The 24,087-nt window shown below is 44.1% G+C and overlaps 1 protein-coding gene and 1 long non-coding RNA gene across 4 annotated transcripts in view; one reads left to right on the forward strand and one right to left on the reverse strand.

The window, feature by feature from the left end:
• Nucleotides 1–24,087, forward strand: part of GNG12 (G protein subunit gamma 12) — a 124,397-nt gene that overhangs the window by 21,951 nt on the left and 78,359 nt on the right. The gene's annotated exons all lie outside the window — the stretch shown is intronic.
• LOC130543446 (uncharacterized) lies at nucleotides 9,834–16,704 on the reverse strand. The gene is made up of 2 exons (XR_008958808.1): nucleotides 16,375–16,704; nucleotides 9,834–14,375 (listed from the first exon to the last, which is right to left on the reverse strand). It is a non-coding gene; the product is annotated as an uncharacterized LOC130543446 (long non-coding RNA).

Consider the following 24,087-nt stretch of genomic DNA (forward strand, 5'->3'; position numbering starts at 1 on the left):
TCCACTCTCTCCCTGCTCTGTTGCTTGCCAAGGCCAGCCCTTCCTCCTGGAATCTGTCGTGTCCTGCTGCCTGGATTCCTTCCCCATCAGTTGTCTCCTCTCCCACTTGCATTTTTGCTTCTCTCCTGTCTCATTCAAGTAACAATTTTGGGTAAGCTTACCATGTAGCAGAAACTTTTTTTTCTCTTCCAACAGATGTGTTCAGGCCTGCCAGCTCTGCTCATAGTTAGGATAATTACACTCCTGCAATGTGTCTGACTTGGGCTAAGAACTTGCATCTATTACCACTGGCCCCTTGTGGGTTCTTGGGTAAGCTCCCTACATTCTCTAAGCATCTGTGAAAAGGGAACATAACCTCATAAGAGTGTTGTGAGGATAAAAAGTAAAACCATATATGGTCAACACTTCACATGGGGCCTGGCATGTAGTAAGTGCTCAGTGTAGTTATGGTTCAAGAAGCTGACCTAGGAAGGGAAGGAGAAAAAAACCATTCTCACTGCTATTCCCTCCACCATCTCCTGCATTCAATCCTTAAGGGTGCCATTCTCTCACCTCTTTTACTGAATCACCTTCTAGATAGTGCTTCTCAACCTTTAGTCGTTATGACCCCATAAGGAGAAAAATTAAGTGTCATTAATTACCTTAAACTTAACTTAAATTTTTCCCTAGTGAGATCAATATAAAGTGAGATGAGGAGTAAGATTTTATTGGGTAGGGTCAAGCGTTGGAGGGCCATAAACTATTGTAATATCTAAGAATTTTTTTTTATTTCCCTCCCCCAAGAACCAATTTCCACCCCCTAGAGTAGGGAGTGGGCAGTAACTCTCCAGATGAGTGCCTGCTTTAGAACCCTAATAGTCTAACATTTGGGAAATCCACTGATTCTGCCGGACGTGTCTGTCATTTTTGGTCCCTCCTCGTACCTCTGGTGGACAGTATCCCGTCCTCTGCTGCTGCTCTTCTCATGGCGCCTTCTGTATCCGCTTCTCTGGCCCACTCAGCCACGCAGCCGGCACTGAGCACATCCGAGACATCCAGGACAGGACCGTGTCTTGGGGGAGAGAGACACCCCTCACTCTACTACAGCAGGACCCAGACCAAAGAGTGGTGGGCGGAAGGAGCAGGGTCTAGTGGGAGTCTGGGAAAGGAGAGGGGAGAGGTGAGTGTGTGGTGGGGCAGAAGAAGGTAGCAGGCTGGACTGGCCCAGGGGGACGGTGATGGAACCAGAGCTTCCAACGTACCACTTTGAGCCCTGTTCTCCCCCATGGTAGTTTTGTTTTTCCATAATCTTAACAGGTGACCTTAGAAATAGTAAGTGCCACAAGTGCCACTCTTTGAGAAGTTTGCTTCTGGGGAAGCAGTGAATACCTCTCAGGCGTTGAGAGCAGAGTAGGCAGAAGTCTGGTGTCATGAAAGCATCTAATGTTAGGTTTGTCAGAGCAACAGGAGTGGCTGGCTGGAGACGGAGCTAGAACCTAAATGTGCCTTGCAGACAAGGGTTTGGAGCCATTGAAAAATGGTTTTCAGCTCGTACTTCCTTCTTGTGTGTGATTCTGATCCCGTTTTCTCCTTTTTTTTTCCCCATTTGCCCTCCCTTAAATGTCCCAGAGACATTACTTGATCCTTTGCTCTGTGCCCTTCCCTGACTGTCCGTTCTGTCTCCCCAGAGGATCTCCTGATCTTTGTTGGAAGGCTGGCCCTTTGGCGTCATAGCACCAGCATCCTCGGCACCTCCATTTGGATGCCCTGTGGCCACCCGTGTGTCTGCTCATGCTTCTGGTCACCCAGGCTTGAAACCTTAGAATGAGCTGATGCTTCTTTTATATTCTCTAGTTAGGAAACCACAGCAGGGCTTATAGATTAGCTCTCCCCCTGGCACTGCCCAGGTTCACTTAGGCATTCAACAAACATTTCCTTCTCTCCCTTTTTCCTCCCTCCATCTTTTCCTTCCTCCCTCTTTCCCTCTCAGCCTGCCTTCCTTTCTCGTAGCAAATATTTATTGAGCCAAGAACTGTGCTGGTTGCTTTGTGTGCATTTTTTCATTTAATATTCACAATAATTCTATGAAATTATATATTATTATCCTGTTCTACAGATAAGGAAAGTAAGGGTCAAACAGGAAGGGTAACAGTCCAGTGTCAGAATTAGGGGACGTCTGTGAGGTCTGACACCACCCCCCCACCCTCAACTGTCTTTTCACTTAGACCACAAAAACAGGGTCCAAATTAGTCTCTCCTCCTGCCCCTCTCTACTCCAAGCTGTCCAGATCCTGCTGTTTCATCCTGTGCAGCAAAATATGATCAAGTAGCTCCCTTACCCCAAATTCCTCGGTTCATAAACCACTTGTGCTGATATCCAAGCCCCCCACAGCATGACCCTGCTTTCTGTCACTTTGAAGACGTGAGGGCACGGTGGGAACGACGTGGGATCTGGTGCCAGAAGACCTGGGTCTGGTCCTGAGCCACCACTTGCTGGCTGTGTGATCCTGAGCAGATAACGAATTTCTGTGAGCCTCATGGGTTCACTTAATTCAGTGAATATTTGTTACGTGCCTTTGGCATGCTGGTCACCGTGTGAGTATTTCCAGTCTTCATTATGAGGAACGCAAGTCTAGTCCCTGCCTTCAAAGAGCTGCAGACTGACCTCCATTTCCCTCTCTGCACAACAGGGATGTTGACAACACCCATCTCACTGGGCTGTTGTGGGGGAACGGGCGGAGGTGGAGGGGCATGGCCGTGCTTTGCTACATGTAAGATGCTGCTGATCTAAACTTGTGTGTGTTTGCTTCTGCTTCTGCTCTAGAAAGCTTCCCTGCATATTTCCAGCTCTTCCCTTGCTTGTGCTCCTCCCACCCTCCTGTACCTTTAAACATCCTATGCGGTCTTGATGGTCCCACTGGAAAGGTATCTCATCCATTAAACCTTTCCAGAACCTCCATGCTTAATATGAGGGTTTATTCTTTCGTCGAGGGATTCAGGAATATTTATTAAGCACATTTTTGAACAGTGTTTTTCAAGGTGTGGTTCAAAGACCCTGAGAGCCTCAAGATCCTTTCAGGGTATCTACAAAGTTGAATTTATTTTTATAATATTAAAATATTATTTGACTTTTTCATCATATTGACATTTGGAATGATGCAAAAGCAATGAGGCTAAAACTCTTGGTGCCTAATCAGTAATAAGGCAGTGGCACCAAATGGTACTAATGCCCACATTCCTCACTACCCCACACTCCCAGTTTTAAAAAAATGCCATTTTCACATAAGTGTGTCCTTGAAGCAGTAAAAATGATTAACTCTATTAAGTCTCAACCCTCGAAGGCACATCTTTTCATATTCTGTGTGACACAACTGGGAGAATAAAGCTCTTCTGATAATAAAGTGATGATTGTCTCCAGGAAAAACACTTGTGTCATTATTTGAGCTGCAAGCTGAACTAACCCCATTTTTACTTGAAAGAATGTCTGGTAGACAAACTGTGACTATTCACACTTGGGTCTTTGTTGGACAGTTTCTCGAAAAAGAACAAAGCCAGGCTGTCACTTCAAGAGAAACAACTGTCAGTATTTGTTGCCCGTGATAAAATTCTACCTTTCAAGCAAAAATTGGAATTGTATAGAACTTGTACCTGCTACCATCAGCTTGACAGCTGCCCAGAGATTACTTCAAGAGAGTATACTGAATGATTTTCCGGTGAGACCCGTGGTGATGTTAACGAGCGGGCTCTTTTGATATTGTGTGATGAAATGTGTCAGCATTTGGAAAACCTGGGTGATTCAGTGAACCTGTATTTCTCAGTAACCAACATGCTACACCCCCTGCGTGAGTAAAAGTTCTATTCAAATGCAGGATAGCTGAATCAGTTTTAATGTAGCAGAGTGTGAAATGTTCATTGAGAGGGTTTGAGCTAACCTTTAAGAAATCATCACTTGTTAAGTTTTGGTGTAGTATCAAAGAAAAATAGCCACTGTAAAAGCTTTCCGTCTATATCTGTGTGAGGTTGGACTGCTTCATCTGTGACAGCCCAGATAACGTATCACAGCAGACTGAACTCCGAAGCAGAAAAGAGAATCCAGCTGTCTTCTATTAGAGATTTGCAAAGACTTGACATTAAGGAGTTTTAGAAAAAATGTGAATCTAGTCTTCTCACTGAATTTTTTTTTAAATTTTTTTTTAAATTTTTTATTTATTTATTTGACAGAGATAGAGACAGCCAGCCAGAGAGGGAACACAAGCAGGGGGAGTGGGAGAGGAAGAAGCAGGCTCATAGCAGAGGAGCCTGATGTGGGGCTCGATCCCATAACGCCGGGATCACGCCCTGAGCCGAACGCAGATGCTTAACCGCTGTGCCACCCAGGCGCCCCCTCACTGAATTTTTTGTTTTGGTTTAGAAAGCAGTTGTTTTTCATAAAATGTCACTTTTGTTGAGATTTAATGGATTTATCCGTTACATTTTTAATGCATTAGTATTTTCAAAACTTCTGTTTGAATTTCTAATGATATATCAATAGATGAAGCCAAATAAACAGAAGCCATTGGTGATCTGCAATTTCGAAGAGTGTAAAGGGACCCTAAGACCAAAAAGTTGGAGAACTGCTCTATGAGAACTGTGTGTGAAGGTTTCTACCCACTGGCGTACACCCGTGAGAACTTAAGTCTCTCCTCCAGTGAAGTTCCTCCATAACAGTCCTGTGGTTCTGGGTTCTCTGGCACTACCTAGCTAGGTACAGTATCAGGACAAATAGGCATGACGTGACTGTCGAATTGTATGCAGTGCTCTGTCATCCATGGCCAGGCCTTGCTAGGAATGCATATTACTGTAAGTGTATTAGAGATATGAAGAAAAGCCATTTGCCAGAGAGACGAGTAAACATGTCTGCCATGCCTGTAGCCCCTTCTAAAAAATCGAGTTTCTGCTGAGGGAAGCAGCCTAGACTGTTAAAAATGGCCATGTTCCTAACTAATGCGACTTCTCCCCTGACCTTTCTGTCTTAGCCACAGTTGACTGGGTCGAGAAGAGCCCCTGACCCTAAGGTAGCAATAGTCTGGCAAGCATCATGGTCTGCTGTGAAGGCCTCAGCCCATTGTAAAGGCCGAATTGGATTCTTTATAAGAATTTGTGCATGAAAGACACCCAAGGCAGGGAGAGTTGCCCAGTGGCGTTCTAATCTGTGGGCTGGAAAGACAATCAGAGAGAGGCCACTGGGCAGATTCTGAGTCCGCAGAAACTATGAGGAAGCAGAGGGGAGACCCAAGATGTGTGGCAGGAGCAAAAGAAGCCGAGAAGAAAAGGCGAGATCATCATCTGTCAGGGACTCCACAGTCCTGCTGCTGTTAGAAGACCAGGGAATCTAGTTCTGGAGGCTATCCTGGTTCCTTCAAGTTCTTGACCTTTTTTTTGGGGTGGGGGGTGGTTCTCAGTGAGACCTGTCCCTGTGGCTCTTAATGTCTGTATATCCTTACAATAAGTGTCTAATAACTGAGGTCACTCTAGAGAGTCTGTTTCTTTCCACAAAAGGGCTTAACATACAGGAAGGTGACTGGAAGTCAGTCAGGGAGGTGGAGGTGAGGGAGTTGGCTTGGAGGAGGTGGAGTTAGCAGGGCCTGATAGGATTTGAAGGGACAGAGGGCATTCCAGCCTGGGGCAACAGCGTGGCTGAGAGGTGAGTGTGAGGAGAGGAAGAGGATGGGAGGGAAAATCAACATTGTAGGGGAAGGAAGAGATTGGTTAGTTCAAGTAGCCTCATGTTGTGTAGAGCATTAGAAAACAAACAGGAGGGATACCTGGATGGCTTAGTCGGTTAAGCATCGTCTCTTGGTTTCATCTCAGGGTCGTGGATTCTAGCCCCACGTGGGGCTCACGCCAGCACGGAGTCAGCCTGAGATGCTCTCTGGCCCTCACATGCTTTCTCTCTCGCTCTGTCTCCCTCTCCCCCCCTTCCACCCTTGCCCTTCCCCCTGTTCATGCACACGCGTGCTCTCAATCTCTCTCTCTCATAAAATCTTTAAAACAAAACAAAACAGGAGGGCAGACTGAAGATCTGAGGAGAGAGCATTTGAATCTGGGAAGCTTGTTGCGAGGCCATTGTGGTGATACTGTGGTGCCAGTGGGGGCGCTGGTTGCCTCAACCCTGCGGGCAACAGAACTTGAAGAGCCTGGCTGGCTCTGTCACCTGAGAGAAGCCTTGGCTTTGAGGGAGTGGTTTTCTTGTGAAATGCGGTGTGCCCATGTTGGGAACATGCCAGAGACAGCATCCCTGCTGACTGAAATTGGACTGATTGTTTTTTCCCTCCATCCCCCACCCCATTTTCTAGGAACTTCTTCAGGCAAAGTATGAAAAGTGTTACTGGGAGTCAGTTGAATAAAATCAGTTGGAGATTTTCACAGAGTCAGAACTACCATGGCAAGGGGCCGTTTTCCTCAAGCCACATGCTTGGGTTGGGCTTTTTGAGATTAAGGCGTGGAATGTTAGGTCTTTTGTGTTATTCATTCTTGAGTTGTCCCCCCCCCCCCCCCAGTCAGTTTAACTCATGGTTTTGTGCTGCCTGACTCAACTGTGCTTACACATCTAAGTGCTGGACACTCAGTAGGACTGCCTTTCTCTACATGTCCTGTACTTGGTGACACCTCTTGGGGGGCATCTATCTTTCAGTGAAGTGGTAACGGATAGGGGGGTCCCTACCTTTCAAGAGTCTGCATCTTAATGACAGGACAAGTTAAGAATGAGTAGAAAAGGAATTTTAGAAATTATTTTTGTGAGCATGACTTTTTGTGTTCTGTCAGTTACTTTTTAATTCATAAAAGTGTGATATTCCAAGTTAGAAGGAGCCAGGTATTGAAATGGAGGTGAGCTGAAGTAGAAAGATAACTAATCCTTTCCTGTTGACCTTAGCAAAATGTTAGCCATTAAGCAATTGACTTTACCTCTCTGTACCCCATCTATAAAATTTTGGTAATTATAATACATCCTTCTCAGTGTGGACATGAGAATTAACTGAACTGAAGTGGAATAATTCAGTGGGTCAACATGTATTTACTGAGCATCTGCTATCTGTCATGTACTCCGTGTCTGGGGTAGAAGGGAAGACAAGGTTGAAGTGGGGCTCATAGAAAGTGCTTACAACTGTGCCTAGTAGATATTGAATAAATGGTACCCATTGTTGTTCTTTGAGGGAGGCGCACCCAAGTGCAGAAATTCTGGAAGAAGCCAGAGTTAGCCAAGGAAAGGGTGTAGAAACGAAGGCCTCAAGCAGAAAGCATCCCGAGTGTGCCAGTCTCAGCAAGGAATGATTGTCCCTGCAAAGCCAACTGGGTTATCTGATGTGTAGTTTGGAAAGTGTCACGTATTGTGCTTTTCACACACATAACCCACACGTGGGGCATTCATTATCATGTGGTCTTCAGGCACTGAGAACAAGGTTGATGTTGAGCTTGGCAAATAAATGGATGTCTTTCATCAGTAGAGCATTCATTTTCATCATAGGCACCTAGAAGGCATGTTTTTCAAACCGGTTACATGTTCAACTGTGAACATGCGTTTTGTAAGAATTCTGTAATATTGATCCTAAGGTCTATGGAGATAAAGTAGTAGAAAGAAAAGCCAATTGTGAGTGATTTTATTAGATTCTGAATTTTTATTGGGCCCTTAAGAACTATCCTTAGGAGTTCAGACTCATTCTTTTAAAAAAATTTTTTTTACTTACATTGTATGTTAATTGAATTTATTACTAGTTTCAGGGGTAGGGTTCGGTGGTTCATTGTCTTTCATAATACCGAGTGCTCATTATATCACGTGCCTTCATTCATGTCCATCACCCAGTTACTCCACCCACCCGCCTCCAGCAACCTTCAGGTTGTTTCCTATGATTAAGAGTTCCTTATGGTTTGTCTCCCTCTCTGATTTCTAGACTCACGTTCTAATGCCACTGTCCGTGTGTGTATGTTTGCATAGTTGGGATCAGCGTATACATTCTCTTTGTTGATCTGCTTTTGCATCTAACCTTGGTTCATGTTGCCCTTGTCCTGTGTCCTCACACTCCACATCTTTCTCCTTGTAATGGCAATAAAATAATCCCCTGGGCTGATAAGTAGCCATTGGTTTAACTTTCTATCCAAGTACTAGACATTTGGGCTCTTTCCAGGGTTTCACAAGAATATATTTGCTATAAACATCATGTACAGATTGCTCAGTCAGCAACTTATTATGCACCTTCTGGAATGACACTCCCTGCCAAGGTCTTGGAAGTGATATCAACTCATTAAACTAAGAGTCTTAAGAACTGGCATTCAGGATTCCCTGAGACAGCACCTTATTCTTTGGCTTATTTTTCTTCATTTAATTAGCAGATATGTAGGGAGGACCTGTCATGTGCTCTCAGAGAGTACCAGGCACAGGTGAGCAAGGTAGAAAAGGTCCCCAGCTGATGGTACATAGATTCAAGCTGAATGCCGTGGAAGCAGAAGTCATCATTGTGACATTCCCATCCTGTAAACACAGTGTCAGTCAGACTTCCAGGTGAACAGTGGACATTTGGTCTTGGTGAAGCAGAATGTCTAGATACAGTACAGTGTAACTACTTTAGCTTAAAGGCAAATGGTAGGGTGGGGGTAGTAAAAATTGCAGAATATTAAAACTCAATCCAGTTCTTATTATTTCTAAATTAGGCTAACAAAATGATGGCTAGATTTGAAGCTGTGTGGTATAGTGAAAAGCACAAGCCTGTGATTCAGGTGGTCCTAGATTTGACTCTTAACTCTGCCACTTGTAGACTTGTGTTTGGGGAAAAAACATTTAAACCTTCTGAACCTCAGTGTCCTTTATCTCTGAAATGGATGTATTTTCTGTCCTTTGGGTTGTTTGTACTTCTAGTGCCCAGCCCAGGGTAGGGGGCTCAGCAGTTGGTTTTTGGCAGAATAAAAGAAAAGATGGATGGGTGATTCGATGGTTGGATGGTTAAATGGTTGGTTAGATGGATAGTTGAATGCATGGATGGATGGATGGATGGATGGATGGATGGATGGATGGATGGATTGTTAAATGGATGGATGGTTGGATGGATGGATAGGTGTATGGTTGGTTGGTTAGATGGATAGTTGAATGCATGGATGGATGGATGGATGGATGGATGGATGGATAGGTGTATGGTTGGTTGGTTAGATGGATAGTTGGATGGATGGAACAATCACTGTGGATTAGAATGACTTGAGGGCCTCTGTACTAATATTTGCCCTATTACCTTGAGGTTTGCCAAGCAAATTTTCTCATCTCTAAGTTAAAGGGAACCAAATTAAGAAGCCATAAACCTCTCTTTTGTCATCTCATGTATATTGAAAGCTACAAATGATAGAAAACATGACTAATGGTGCCCCTAACATGTAGGGGGTTATTTCTCCAGATCTTCAGATAGTCTGGAGGAGGCACCTGCTTCTGCCATTTGCCACTAAGGACCTATGCTGTTCCTTTGATCTACCCTGTTTGCTGTGTTGAGTTTAAAATAGAAACTTACTTTTTGGTGGTCACCAAATGATTGTCACAGTTCTGTGCCTCATGACCAGTTTCAAAGTTGAGAACGAGTGAGGCACCGATCACGCTGCGTCTGTCTCTTATGAGGAGGCAAAATCCTTTCCCGGCATCCTCACAAAACTTCCCCTCAGGCCTCACTGGGTTGACATGCCCACCCCGAGGCCAGGACCTTTCCTGAGCTCACAGCATCTCTACCAGAACAAACTGGCATTCTGTCAGCAGGGAAATGTTGAGGGCTGTGTGGAGGGTGGGCAACCATACTGTCGGCTGTATTTTCACACAAGTAAACTGAAAAAGTAAAAAAGGCGAAGTTCAAGTTTGGTGGATATGATTTATTTATAAGACTTTACCTGTGTTAGGGGGTTCAGGATTTGTAAGCCCGCAGCCGGGATGTTAAGATGCTGTTGGTTTTAAGCTGGATGGCAATGTGTTTGTGGCTCTGTGTCCTTGTGTGTATGAAGGATTTTTTTTTCCTTCCTTCTTTTTGAGTGGCAGAAGTTAAAACAGGAGTAAAAGAGTTAAAATAGCGGAATATTTTCTAGAGTTAGTTCTAGGCCTCTGAAATGCTGCAACCCTGACTTTTGCCAGAAACCCTATGCTGACACCGGCCAAAGAAAAGACTATTAACAAAATACTTCCCAACCAAGCTAAGTGAAGAGAAGAAAATGTAAAACAGTATTTGAGGGAGGCTGGGGGAGCCTTTGGAGTGTTGGCAGTGAAGCTTTGCAGAAGAGTGTAGGAATTTGAGGGTCGTTCAAAATGTCACTAGTGTATAGTTTATGTTGGCTCTGCCCATGTTCAGTGTTCAGAGAACAGCAGAAGAAAAGAAAGCCACTTGCACAGCCTGAGAGAGATGCAAAGATTGGAGAGTTCAGTCGCACACACATACCTTCTAGGAACCCAGATTCGTGGTTAACAAAAGAAAGTGTTTTTGTGGGAGTTTTTGACTCGGATGACAAAATGCCCACTAATCAATATCTGCTGTTCTCCTCTTCAGACTAGCCCCCCGGCAGCTTGCATTCCGAAACAATTCAGTGGGCTTCCACGTCACATCAAAAGTTTTTAAGCTTTAAAGCAATACTTACACATATAAGTAAAAGTTTACCATGATCTGCATAGGATTGATTGTGCTTTATTTACTGAGGAGGTGAAAGGGCAGAACTGATGCCGATCAAGGTTTTCTATTGATGTTAACTCCACTGTCAGAATTTGACCATATCCTTGAACTGTGCTATGTGTGACTTCTTTCTGGAGTGATTGGAGATTAATAATATCTTGTGTTTATACGAGAGTTCCATAGTTTCACGTACAAAATTTCCAGAAAGATGATGTTTTAAGAAAAGGAGAAAGGACACAGTAGACAAATGTGAGTTGACTGAAGTCTCCGAAGCTGAGATCTGCTAAGAGGCCGAGTAAAGGAGAGAAAAAAAGGTGGAATTCACAGAGAGAGCTACTGGTCTTGGCAGGGTAGTATTCACTGCCGTGCTGGGAACATGCCAGAAGGCTGGGAGAACGGCTGTCCCCCCAGAGCTAACGCTGACTACTTGGTGTGTCATGATAAACGGGACTCATTCATGAAGGAGAGCACTGCTCTTCTGAAAAGCACCTGTATTGAAGAAGCCACCAGAAAATCCAAATATATGGAAGAAACGTGGCAGGAGGGATCTCTGCTTCCTTCTGGGTCTCTTCTGAAAAGTTTTCTTAATAGTATTTTCTGTGGCCACTGGGTCCAAACTGCTTGGAAACATGCAACAAAAGTAGTGTAGCAAACCACTTGGCATTGAAATTTGAGCCAGAAGTATTCAGAATTAACTGAAAGAAACACTGCCATTACCATAAATAAGGCAGACAGTCTCTTTATTAGTTGAATTCTCTGAGCATTTTTTTTAAGGTAATAAAGCTTTAAGGGTTTTGTCAGAGGCAAAAGACTGTAAAACATGTCAGGTGCTTGGATCAAAACCCAGGACACAGCCATGAGTTTGTATACATTGAACTCACCCACCACATTATTGACCCTCAAGTTGATGGTGTACCCTAGTACACTCCCCAGTGGCGTGTTTCAAAGATGGCGGACATGTGAGAACCTAAGCAGGGGGCCTGTGTCATTTAAAAATCATACACTATCTGATGATTTACTTGGGAAAGGGGGAAATATTTTCATAATGTAAACATGAGAAAATCAAATTGCAAAACATATTTTTGGCTATTTGAGAATATGCATTCATTCAGTAACCAAAAAATGCCTCGTCTCTGCCAGGCATCACGTCAGGCACAGGGGGGTGAGGGGTTGGGGACGGTACAGCAGTGAACAAACAACGTCCTTTTCTCATGGAGTTTACATTCCAGTGAAGGAAAGGGATAATAACTCAGTAGGATAGAAAATAGAGTGCCAGGAAGTGTTAAGTGCTATGAAGAAGGTAAAGCGGGGTAAGAAAGGAGAGAGCAGGGCCTCTCTGAGGAGAAGACACTTGTCACAGAGACCTGCAAGAAGTGAGGTTGGAAAGTATCTGAGAAGCTGAAGCACGAGGAAGAATAGATATCTCACTATCGAGGCAGGAGATGGCTTGGCATATTTGGTTTCTTTGGTTTTTGTTTTCTTACATAAGTAATACTTTAAAAATATTTTTATTTTTTTTTAAGTCATCTCTACGCCCCATATGGGGCTCGAACATAGGACCCTGGGATCAAGACTCACATGCTCTACCTACTGAGCCTGGCAGAGGCCCCGGTTTGCTTGGTGTATTTGAGGAGAAGGGGAGGTCGGTGTGGCTGGCTAGAGTGAGCCAGGGCCAGTTCGTGCGTAGAGCCTGGGAGGCCAGGGGGTTCGCATGTGTGCTGAACATGCCTGGAAGCCGTTGGAGAGTTTAAAGCAGGGGAGTGAGGTGACTGATGACGCGCCCTTGCTGAGGGACACCAGACTTGGGGTGGGAGAAGTGGCAAGGCCAAAGCCCAGAGATCCGCGGGGAGGCTGCGAGAGTCATCCACGTGGGATGCTGCCAGCTTGGACTGGGGGCTTGGAGGAGACACTGAGATGTGACTGGATCTGGGAGATGTTTTGAAGGTAGGGCTGTTGGGATTTGCTGGTGGATTGACTGGATGGACAGTAGGTGAGAAAGGAGCCAAAGATGAATGAGGATTTGGGCTTGAGCAAGGGCATGAATGGTGGTGTCCCGCTTCTAGCACTGGGAGCCTCAGGGGAGAAGCAGTGTGGAGACATGATGAAGAATTTGGTTGTGGCCATTGTTAAGTTCAACATCCTAGTAAGGCTTCCTTGGGAAGATATTAAGAAGTCAGATAAAGAACTCTGGAGTTCAGAAGAAAGGCTGGGAGTGGAGATGTAGATGTGAAAGTTATCAGATTTAGGGAAGAGGAAAGGATCCAGCAGGGGAGACTGAGAATGCACGTCATAGTTTCCCGGAACAGCCGTGGAAGGGCACGTCAGAATCTGGTTAGGGAAGGGAAGGTTTTTATGGTTATCGAAAGTGCGTGTGAGTTTTAAAACATTAAGAAGTACCGCCTTACATCATCAGTCTCCACACCTGTTCATAGAATTAGGGGAGACATGTTCATAGGAACAAAAGCCAGCTTTAGCAATAGGAGATAAATAGGAACCTAATTTCCAAATTCACTGTTTCGTTACTCTCCCACTACGCCACTGTGAGCAGTTCGGTATAGACCATTAGTTACAAATGTCCAATTCAGGGCTTTTTATCCGTCCTTTCGTTGGAAACCTAGGGTGTGTTAAGCAAAGAACTCATTCTTGTGGGAAGGCAGATAAAGACGTAGAAGTATAAAGTATGGCTTGTGCAGTCAGGGGACCTTATAATCGAGTTGTCCACGTAGATACATAAACAAATGAGAAATGGGAGGGCCCAAGGAGAGCGGTTGAGCATGGAAGTGGCTAGCTCCACAGTGAGAACATTGTCCGGTTCCCTGGGCTGCCTTTCACCCCCTTCCCGGTGGCATGGGGAATGACAGGTGTGTGTGTTTCTCTTGCCGCTGGGTGATAGTTTTTAGTTTTTTCTGGGGCAGTGAGTACGGGCTTGTGCACTTCCCCAAAGGAAGGTCAGCAGACTGTGTCGTTCAGAATGTGTATAAAATGGGAAGGCTCCTAAGAATGTGTGGCAGAAGGTACGAACGAATGGTGCAGTCGAGGCAGCAACGGTGGCTTTCTCCGGGAAGCAGGTGGTAGGTGCAGGAACAGGTGCAGGAACAGGAAGGTTGTGCCAGCTGGGCTGATTCGCTCACGAGTCGTCGTCTTCCTGTAGAATTTCGTGTTTGAGTGGGTGATGTTGAACACGGCTCTTTGTTTTTATAAGCTCTTGATATCTTGATGATACAGGAAAAGATGAACACGTGCATAGAATCTCTGTATCTTCTCCCATGATTGGTTTTCAATGACAAAGACTCTCAATGCCCACCCATGTTTTGATGGCAGTCATTTAAAACTGAATCAGTCGGTGGAGTCAAAGCCCCCAAACCAGGGTGGGGTAGCCCCTCCCAGCCCAGGAGCACTTACACCATTTGCTTCTGAGGCCATGGCTTCGCAGAAGTCGCTCATCCAGGCCTGACAAGGGGCTGGCAGAGTGAAACCAAAACCTTCCACGTCTTGTTTTTCTGCCCCAGCTCAGGGCAGTGCCCTTGGCCACATCCTGCCCTTAGCTGCCTGACTGTGCAGCGATCATCACCTGGATATCTGGGGGATGACTGTCTTCCTCGCTGTATCGGCATCAGACAGAAAGTGGGTCATAGAAAGGAGTGATACGATGAGAGAGCTAAGCCGTGTGGATAAAATGAGTATTTTCACCAGAAGCCGAATCTCCATTATCCAGGATGCTCCCACGAAGCTGGAACTTTTAGAGGGAAACAGTTACATATTACCAGTGATAAACGCTGCTCAACTTTGCTTTTTTTTTTTTTTTAAGTTTTCTGAGGCTAATAAAAGTTCAACCCTGCTGAGCAGCCTTTTTTTTTTTTTTAATAGCTCTATTCAAGCATGGTTGGACTTCGAAAACATTTTTTCATTGAAAAGTAACCAGAAATATGTGGGAGATCATGGTTTGTTGCCAGATCGGATCTCCATTCCTGTCGGGAGTTCTCACAAAGGGGGAGTGTGCCTGGCTGACATTCGCTGAGCTTCTGGGGAGGACGCCTTTGAGTCCGGATTTAATGGTGGGCCCTTGACTCTTCTCGGTTTGAAGTCCTGCATCTTCTGCTGACTGAAGGCCGCATGGGCTATTTCACTGTTACCCTGTGGCAAGGACAGGAGCGCCCTTGAAGAGCTTCTGCTCCCGTTTATCAGACAGGAACCCTGTGCAGCAGCTGCCCGAGTCAACAGCTCTGGCAGAAGCTCAAATGTAGCCATTAGCTCCTCCGCAATCCCTGGTCATTATCTTTTCTGTGATTCTTCCTGGCCCAGTTTTTGGCCACCAGTCATTCTCTATAAAGATTTATCAGCCACCCCCTACCCGTCAAATATAGCCATAAAGTAATATCCTGTCTGGATCATATTTTTTTGGGAACTGTGTTCTTTTTCTTTGTCTTCTAAACTTTAACTCCCTCTGTTGAACAGTAACGGTGTAAGCCATCGCCGTGGGTGAGGTAAGATCCCGGGTTAACAAAGACACATGCAAATATGTGTACTGTTCTGTGTAGATAAGTAGACTAATTTGTATTAGGGAGATTTTCAGTGTCGGAAGTTACAGCTGAAAATGTTTGGTTAACTCTGCTAACAACAGCAAAAATCAAATTCAGACCAGTCTTCTGGCTAATTGCTGTTTTCTATGAGCATTAAGTAAGTGGTTCCTTCCCTTCAGCGCAACAGCTAGTGATCACTGGGCCCTCAACTAGTCTTTGTACTCTGCACATATTATTCAGTAAGAATTATTGCAAATGATATAGGATCCCTCAAGCCCCCAAGACACTGCAGAGGGACCCGTGGCTCAAACAGTCCAGATGATTTCGGGGGCAGGTAGATCACTTCTAACATTGCACCATTTCCCATATAAAAGCCTAGGGCATAAACCTTGTTGTCCACTTCATGTACCTCCCGAACTCTGAGTAGGGTGACCAGCCATCAGGGTTGTATGGCACTGAGGGGATTTCTGGGGTGTGGAACTTACAGGGCTAACACCAAAAGTCCCAAGAATACTAAGAAGAGTTGATTTCCTTAAGCAAAAGTAGGATCAACTAACAGAAAGGAATATCACTAAAACGGCCTCCTAAAACCAGCCACTTATCTGTAAAATGGAGATAATTCTGTCTTCCTCATGGGGTTCTGATAAGGCCTGCTCTGTAGTGCCCACCCCCCGCTTTGGGTTCTGCCTGGTAATGCCTCTTAGGTGGTAAGGCGTCTCTCTGATCGAAAGCTGTCCACCCTGCACACTAAGCCATTCGCAGCCCTCAGCGTGCTGAGGTACTCACTTCCTCTGGGGCATGTGCACAAGTTGTTTCCTCCTTTGCCTTGCTCCCACCCCCCTCCTTTATCTTCTCGTTAACCCTGGATGTCCTTCCCAGGTTAGTTTCTTTTTTTTTTTTTTTTAAGATTTTATTTATTTATTTGACAGAGAAAGACAGCCAGTGAGAGAGGGAACACAAGCAGGGGGAGTGGGAGAGGAAGAAGCAGGCTCATAGCAGAGGAGCCTGATGTGGGGCTCGATCCCAGAACGCCGGGATCACGCCCTGAGCCGAAGGCAGACGCTTAACCGCTGTGCCACCCAGGCGCGCCCCCCCCCCCCAGGTTAGTTTCAACACTGCCTCCTCCTGGAGAGCCTTCCATGATGATCCTAGACTGGGATAGGCACCCCTCCTGCGTGCCCTCAGAACTCCTTGTCCTTAGTGCAGTCGGCTTACCTGCTGCTGGAGCTCTAGTTACCTCGTCGGTTGTTTATGGGACTTACCGTAGGCTCCTGGAGGAGGAGCCTAGGTCTTGTTCTCTGCTGTGCCTGCAGCACCTTCCACGTTGCCAGGCATGTTAGCAGGTTCAGAAAGGCTTGTAGGGGGCAGGATGGTGGAAGAACTCGCCACCCTCAGCTATCATTTGCTCTGACCTTGCTATGGCCCTGCCCACCGCTGTCCTTTCAGTCCTTCTTGGGAGACATAAGCCACTCCAGATTTTTCTCGAAAGAACCACATCCTCCCTGTCCAGGGACCATCCAGTTTAGCTAGGTTTTCATTCGCCCTGTAAGGCACTGATCACGTTATGAAAATACACACCCACTACCCAGACTGCCAAGGGTTACGTAAATATCAGTGGGGAGACTTAGGAACTGAGCATGTTATGTAGGGTGGAGGCACATAATTTTTTGTTTATTTGTATATACACGAAATAAAAATATTTTTCCCGTGACAAGTTTAAATGGGAAATCTTCCCTGTCAGTTCTGAAGATGTGGTGACTCGCAGGCTACATGGCGAATTTTGGATGTTTCATTTTATAATTTGATCCAGATTATTTTTCTTTCTCCCTCGTGAACATTAATCGTTTCCTGTGAATTTTCCTGATATTAGGAAACAGATGTTCCATATTTTTATCTCCGTTTTTCCCAAATGCCGAACCAGGACTTTTGTAGTTGTGTGTGTGTGTGTGTGTGTGTGTCTGTGTGTCTGTGTGTGTGTACACACAGTGAATTTTTGAGGAATGAGTTATGTCAGAATTTGCAAATAAAAGCCTAACAGTTATATCTACAGAATTATACAGATTCGTCCAAGGCTGGAAACATTGTTGGACATTCTGTTTAATGTAGTTTGGTATTGTTTAGCTAATGCAGACTTCTGGCCTAAGAATGCATTAAGACTGTCTCATGATGGTATGCGTGCCAAAAAAAAGAGCGGCGTAGCAAAAAGCACATAGTTAATTCAGCCTTTAATGCTCTTATTTTTAACTAATTTTTTTGAACGTCGTCTCTTAACTATAGAAAGCACTTCACCATCTCTCCGTAAAACCCCGAATACGTGCCACCTCCGTGCAGAGCGGGGTCCTAGGCTCTTGGGAGATAGAAACACAAATATGCTATGGGCCCTTGGGATCTTATCATCCAATAGAAGAGGTGAAATATATACCAAAATACCTATTATAAAAGGTAGAAAGTGATATAGAAATTCAAGGAGAAGAGTGGTTTCATCAAGCCTAAAAGGAAGGGAATACTTGCAAGCAGTGTAATATTTATGCCAGGTTAAAAAAATAATAACAAAGCAACACTTAATTTAAGTCTAAGTTATTTGGATTATCTTAACTGCATAAGGATGGTCTGCTATGTAAGGCATTGTTTTGGTGGATTCTCTAAAAATAATACTAGCATTTCTTATAAGGCAGAGAAAGACAAATACTGCCTGGTATCATTTATATGTGGAATCAAAACCCAAACAAAATAAATCAAACTCATAGAAACAGAGTAGAAAAGTGGTCGCCAGGGGCTAGGGGGAAACAGGGAGAGGGTGATAAAGACTTTCAGCTCTAACTCTACGATCCAGCAATTGCACTACTGGGTATTTACCCCAAAGATACGGACGTAGTGAAGAGAAGGGCCGTATGCACCCCAATATTCATAGCAGCATTGTCCACAATAGCTCAATTGTGGAAGGAGCTGAGATGCCCTTCAACAGATGACTGGATTAAGAAGATGTGGTCCATATATACAATGGAATATTACTCAGCCATCAGAAAGAACGACTACACAACATTTGCAGCAACATGGTTGGTACTGGAGGAGATTATGCTAAGTGAAATAAGTCAAGCAGAGAAAGACAGTTATCATATGGTTTCACTCATTTATGGAACATAAGAACTAGGAAAATCGGTAGGAGAAGGCAGGGAAGAATGAAGGGGGGGGGTGAACAGAAGGGGGAATGAGCCATGAGAGACGATGGACTAGGAAACAAACTGAGGGCTTCAGAGGGGCAGGGGGTGGGGGATTGGGATAGGCTGGTGATGGGTAGTAAGGAGGGCATGTATTGCATGGTGCACTGGGTGTTATATGCAAGTAATGAGTCATGAAACTTTACATCAAAAATTTGGGATGTACTATATGGTGAATAATATAACAAAATAAAAATTATTTTTAAAAAAAGACTTTCAGCTCTAAGATGAATAAGGTCTGAGGATCTAATGTAAAACATGGTTACTATAGTTGACAGCACTGTATTGTATCAGTGAAATTTGCTAGAAAAGCAGAACTTAAATATTCTCACCCCACCCCAAGAAAAAGGTAAATATATGAGGTGACGGGTGTGTTAATTAAACACTGGGAAGCCTTTTGCAATGTGCATCAAATCACCGTGACATATGCTTAAACTATCATACGGTTTTACTTGTCAGTTATATCTCAACAAAGCTGAATAAAAAAATGCCAGCATTTCTGGAGAGCCTCTAGCGCAGCAGGTGTGGTTTTCTGATGCTTTGTATAAAGCCTTTTAAATAGGAAATGATGTAGAATTTGTGCTTTGGATAATAATCCATTTTGCACAAAAATACATCTCTTTATTTTGGTTCCTTTGGTTCTGAGAATGAAGGACAGAGTCCAGTCTTGGCCGTCTCTGAGATTCGGTGACCCTTTTTAAGTCACCTGGCCCGTGTGGGTCTCAGTTTTCTCTGGTATGCAGTGGGAATTATTGTATTCCCCAGCTCACTCACAGGGTTGCCGTGAAAATCAAAGTGGGTGTAAATGAACATTTGAAAAGCAATCAAAAGCCAAGCATTTTGCCAAGAAGCAATGTCCTAGCTCATGAGGTTAATACAAGATATTGCTGTTGCTTATTATTTATTAAAATGCTGTGCAAATGCAAAGATGGTTATCCTGAAATTCAGAATACAGGGAACATATTTATAGCAAATACAAATATTAACTCTCAATTATCATGTACTATGAAGAGCTCATTCAAATTCTTAACAAAAATATCAAGATCCTACTACATGAATAAGCAAAACGTATAAACTTATTTTTCAAGGTGACAAACCATTAATAAATGGGAAAAAATATTCATTTTCACAAATTGTCTTAGAAATACAAATGAAAACCGCATTAGGAATACCATTTTATGTATAAAACGTCAAGGTCTCAGAAGTTTCCCATTATTTTGTTGGTGGTATTGTTGTATGCTAATAATAGCCCTTTTAAAACCAAAATACTGTTTATTCTACTGTTAGGAATTTAGGGAAGCTGGGGACCTAAGTTAAAGGAATGAAAAAAAGCTACAGCATGAAGATAGCCAGTGTAACCTTATTTATAATAACAAAGACTGGCAACAGCTTACATATCTAGCGCGTTAGGGAAGTGATTTACTATATTAGGACTTTTTGACCTAAAGGACTATTATCAGGCCCTTAAACGATCATTATAAATATGTGTAGAAACACACAGAAAATATTTAAAATAAAATGGAAGAAGAAAAGAATAGCTGTCATTATAGAGCCTTTCCTAGTGGCGTTGAGCCAACGTTCTCCCTTTTTATTTTTATATCAACTGTGTGCTAAAGGTGCTTTCACTGGGTTTTCTACCAACAGCATTAAACTATGGCCACAATCAGGGAGTCTCGTGTGTCTGTGGAGGGTAATAGGCAAAAATAGGTAATAGCCCTAGGATGGTGGGCATATGGGCCCAAAGATGCTTGCTGTCCTTTTATTTTTATTTTATTATTTTTTTATAAAAATTTTTTATTGTGTTATGTTAGTCACCATACAGTACTTCCCAAGTTTTTGATGTAAAGTTCCATGATTCTTTACTTCCATATAACACCCAGTGCACCATGCAATACGTGCCCTCCTTAATACCCATCACCAGCCTATCCCATTCCCCCACCCCCCTCCCCTCTAAAGCCCTCAGTTTGTTTCCCAGAGTCCACAGTCTCTCATTGTTCATCCCCCCTTCTTCCCCCCCCACCTTCCTTCTTCCCTTTCTTCTCCTACTGATCTTCCTACTTCTTATGTTCCATAAATGAGTGGAGGAGATAATGCTTGTTGTCCTTTTAAAACTGTCATTGGGGAAAACTCACACACGAAACAAAAACACACCAAAAAAATGCCACTGCCCTTTCAATAGGAAAATGGGAAAAATATGGTGAGTGTAACGTCTCAAGTGTTTACTCTGGCATAATCAGTCTACCCCCCCTCCCCCCGTCCAATTATCTACAAATTAGTTGAGGACACATACCAGCAGTTTTTTAATTAAAAACAAGATTTCAGGTCTCTAGCTCTCTGTGGATGAAGGACAGTGAGCAGGTGGAAGTTTCTCCCCATGAACAGCCCAGAGCAGCTCTTCTGGGCAGGAGCCAGTCTCAAGGTGGAGGTAATAGGGTGGCAGCATGTGGTTAAAGTAGACCAGTTCTCCCGCTCAGGGTGTGCCCTCTCCTGGGACAGAAGCCCTTGCACAGTGGGGGGAAATGTCACCATTTTGGTTCCTACTGTCTTTCACCTTTGGGGCTCAAGACTTGATTCCTGATTCTTTGACACAGTACAGCATTACTTTATAAAGTCAGGAGCCATGCAACATCTAGTAACACAAATTTCTATGCTAGCCTCAAGACACGGTGTATTTTCGGGGATTTGTGAAATCCTTTGTAGATAGGAATTCCTTTGTGGAATATGCACCTTTTACACCTACTGTAGGGCCTTTTATATGTTTTGAAGGCCCTTTCATATCCATTTTGCCATTTGAGATAACATCAGGTCAGAATTTGCAAGTGAAATCCTAATAGACCTGACTAGGGAACAGTGGAGATGTCTCAGGAGCTGCAAACACTCTCCAAAATGCTTTTCAGTATAGTCCGTTCAGGGTCACTCCCCATTTTATAGGTGGGGAAATGGATGCACATGTTAGTTACATGATTTGCTGGAGTCACTAGTAGTGAGGACAGCAGGAAGCCAGGCCTACAAATCCAGTGTTCACCCCCTCTCCCACAGTGCTGTAGTACATACATCCTAGAGAATTAACGTGAGACTTGAAACAAATCTGATCAGAATCCAATGGCTGTTTAAAGTTAAAGATCTCCCAGGACTATAAGTTTGTATTTTGTAATTGCAGTAAATGTCTTAGTAGTGGACAGAGTCCAGCAAGGTATCATGAGCATTTTAGACAATTCCCATCTAGTGGAACTTTTTTAAAGATTTATTTGAGAGCATGTACACAAGCCGGGGGCGGGGGGACCGGGGCAGAGGGAGAAGCAGACTCCCCGCTGAGTGGGGATCCCCACTAGCCTTGGGGCTCCATCCCAGGACTGAGACCATGACCTGAGCAAAAGTCAGACTTTTAACCAGCTGAGCCACCCAAGTGTCCTTCAAGTGGAACTTTTTACAATGATGAAAGTCATGTGCACTTGTGTGTTCAGTACAGTAGCCGTTTCTTTGTCTACTTGATTACTTGAAATATGGCTCATGTGACTGGGGAAATGAGTTTTTAATTGTGTTTAATTTAAATCTAAATTCTCACATGTGCTAGCAGCCATTATATTTGACAGCAACAGTTCTAGACTCCTTAATGTTTTCTTGACATCTCCACCTGGATATCTCAAAGTTAACAAGGTCAAGTCAGAATTCTTTTTTTTTTTTTAAGATTTTATTTATTTATTTGACAGAGAGAGATACAGCCAGCGAGAGAGGGAACACAAGCAGGGGGAGTGGGAGAGGAAAAAGCAGGCTCCTAGCGTAGGATCCTGATGTGGGGCTCGATCCCAGAACGCCGGGATCACGCCCTGAGCCGAAGGCAGATGCTTAATGACTGTGCCACCCAGGCGCCCCAGAATTCTTTTTTTAAAAATAAAGATTATTTATTTTAGAGAGAGAGTGCATGCATGGGGGAAGTGGCCCAGGGAGAGAATCTTCAAGCAGACTCCCCGCTGAGCAAGGAGCTCCAGGCAGGGCTCCATCCCAGGACCCATGAGATCTTGACCTAAGCCAAAACCAAGAGTCAGAAGCCTAACCAACTGAACCACCCAGGTGCCCCAGTCAAATCAGAACTCTGGATTTTCTTTCCTCCCACAACCTGTTTGTCTCTCAAAGAAGCTACTATTGAGCCAGTTGCTTTGAGCCAAAACCTTGGTGTCATCTAGACCTGTTCCTCTTGCTCATCTCTCACATCCTCTTCATCAGCAGGTCCTAATTGTTTTACTTTCAGAACCTATCCTGAATCCATTTCCTTCTCTCCATGCCAACTGCTGCATCCTGTGCCAGGGTACCATCATATCTCACCTCAACAAGTGAATGGTGTCGTAACCAGTCGCCACTGATCCATTCATCCACTCTCTCCTCTTCCTGGCTCGTCCATACAGCTGCCAGAGAGACACTGTTAAGCTCTTCCGTAGGTCCCATCACTCCATGTTTATATGGAAAAATTGGTACAACTTGTCACTGTTTGAGGTTGTCTTATGGACTTCTCTGCGTACTTATTTATTTTCTGCCTCCCGTTATGGTGGGAGGGTCCCTCTATCAGGAGCCTTGTTTACCCCATTCACTGCGATGTCTTCCAGCAGTACAACCATGCCTGGTACATAATTTGCACTCAGTAAACCTCTTGGTAACAATTAGGTTAATGTTTATTGTTGAAAAAGAGGAGTTAGAGTCAAAACACAATCGGTTGTTACTAGTTTGGTTGTTAGTAACCGAGGTAATGCTGATGTCCATATACATGGGAAGTTGGTGGTTTCTTTTACATTGTGGGTGCAGTAGGAAAGGTGGGAGTTATGGCTAATTGCCTTTCTCTGCGAGTGGTAGGTTGGGCCCCGTTCTGATGCAGTCTCTGACGTGAGCTACAAAGAACTCTCTCTCCCTAGAGGTCTGCGTATGTCCCAGATCTTGAAATTTTTGTCTTTCCCACTGTTAGGGAAAGAGAGGGGTGTCCTCCCCCAAGGTCACTTTTTATATTCTTCTGACGGGAGTTTAGATAGTGCTGGAAAGGAAAATATTATGGAACTGCCTGCAGGGTACAGAGTGGCGAAGCCATGACTGGACAGCAAAAGGAGATTTGCAACATGAGACTTTTATTTGAAAAGGTATATGGAATATACTCATATTGAGTTATTTGAAACCAAATAAACCTTAAGAAAGGAGGTTTTGTGTCCTTTTTTTTTTTTTACTTGAATATCCTATTTTTTAAAGGAAAGCATCTTTTCTGGCATTCCTTGATAATGGTCAGCCGAGGCTTCCGGAGGGCATTGTTCCTTCGATCCATGTGCAAAGTCGAGGGAAGCCGAAGAACTTGTTGGAGGTGTGATTGAGTTGGCTAAGATCCGAGTTGTGTCTGCTCCCTCTAGTACTGAGCAGGCGTGGGAAATGACCCCCCCCCCCCCCAGCAAGGGCTGGATTTAAAAGATGAAGTTGAAACTTGCTTTTTGCTTCGTTAAAGGACATATTTGGAGACGCTTTATCCCGGTGTGTTTTTATTCACAATCTGGCTCTACCACTTACAAACTGGGTGACCTTAGGCTGCTGACTTCTAGGCCTCGGTTTGCTCACCTGCTAAATCAGGTAATAAAAGAACCTACCCCATATGATTACTGAGTAGATTAAAGGAACATGCAGAGCACTTGGAACAGTGCCTGGCGCACTGCTCCATAAAAACCAGCTTTTATTGTTATCC

The sequence above is a fragment of the Ursus arctos genome, unplaced genomic scaffold (assembly GCF_023065955.2).
Source record: "Ursus arctos isolate Adak ecotype North America unplaced genomic scaffold, UrsArc2.0 scaffold_12, whole genome shotgun sequence".
Lineage (NCBI taxonomy): Eukaryota > Metazoa > Chordata > Mammalia > Carnivora > Ursidae > Ursus > Ursus arctos.